The sequence below is a fragment of the Papilio xuthus genome, unplaced genomic scaffold (genome assembly GCF_000836235.2).
Source record: "Papilio xuthus unplaced genomic scaffold, Pxut_1.1 DF828513.1, whole genome shotgun sequence".
In the NCBI taxonomy this organism is placed as follows: domain Eukaryota; kingdom Metazoa; phylum Arthropoda; class Insecta; order Lepidoptera; family Papilionidae; genus Papilio; species Papilio xuthus.
This window is the reverse complement of record NW_013530136.1, coordinates 1-594: the sequence shown is the minus strand read 5'-3', so window position 1 is coordinate 594 and position 594 is coordinate 1. Positions and strand designations below refer to the sequence as shown.

General features: G+C 45.6%; 1 long non-coding RNA gene across 1 annotated transcript; it reads right to left on the bottom strand.

Moving 5' to 3' along the window:
- Positions 1-25: 25 nt before the first annotated feature.
- Positions 26-594, bottom strand: LOC106113165 (uncharacterized). The gene is made up of 3 exons (XR_001227649.1): positions 565-594; positions 245-362; positions 26-164 (listed from the first exon to the last, which is right to left on the bottom strand). It is a non-coding gene; the product is annotated as an uncharacterized LOC106113165 (long non-coding RNA).

The window sequence follows — 594 nt, the reverse complement described above, 5'->3', positions numbered from 1 at the left end:
ATGTTTGTATTGTGTACTGACCACATGTAGTAATGCAGCGCCTGGTCAGGCTGGTGTGAGTGCGGCGGCAGTGGCGGTGCGGGCGCCAGTCCTCCTCCGCACCGACCTGATAGCGCGATGCAGTCCTTGTGCGCACACGCATTGCACACAGAACACAGATACCCCTGTATGAATATAACGTGACATTTGTGATACATGTTTGTTAATACATTATTACGAAGGTGTGGTGTACTATATTACTAACCTGAAATATTCTGCCCTTGAGAAACTTGGAGCAGTGATGACAGGTGGCAGGTTTGTCGAACGTATGCAGCACGAACTTGTGGTTGGTACTGCGGCATCCGGAAGGTTCCAGATTGTCTCTATAAACGACACGCCAAATATAGTACCTACTAATCAAATTCCGTGTATTTAAACTTTATGGCTTGAAGTTAGCTGCGAAGCGTCATAACTGTTATTTCTATGGGAATAAAGTACAACCAGCACTTTAGTTAGTGATGCTGTTTCATTGCAATTTCGTCGCAGCGTCTCGTGCGAAATGACTCAATGGATTTAGCCACTTACATGGCATCTCTAATAGCCTTGATCCACTTG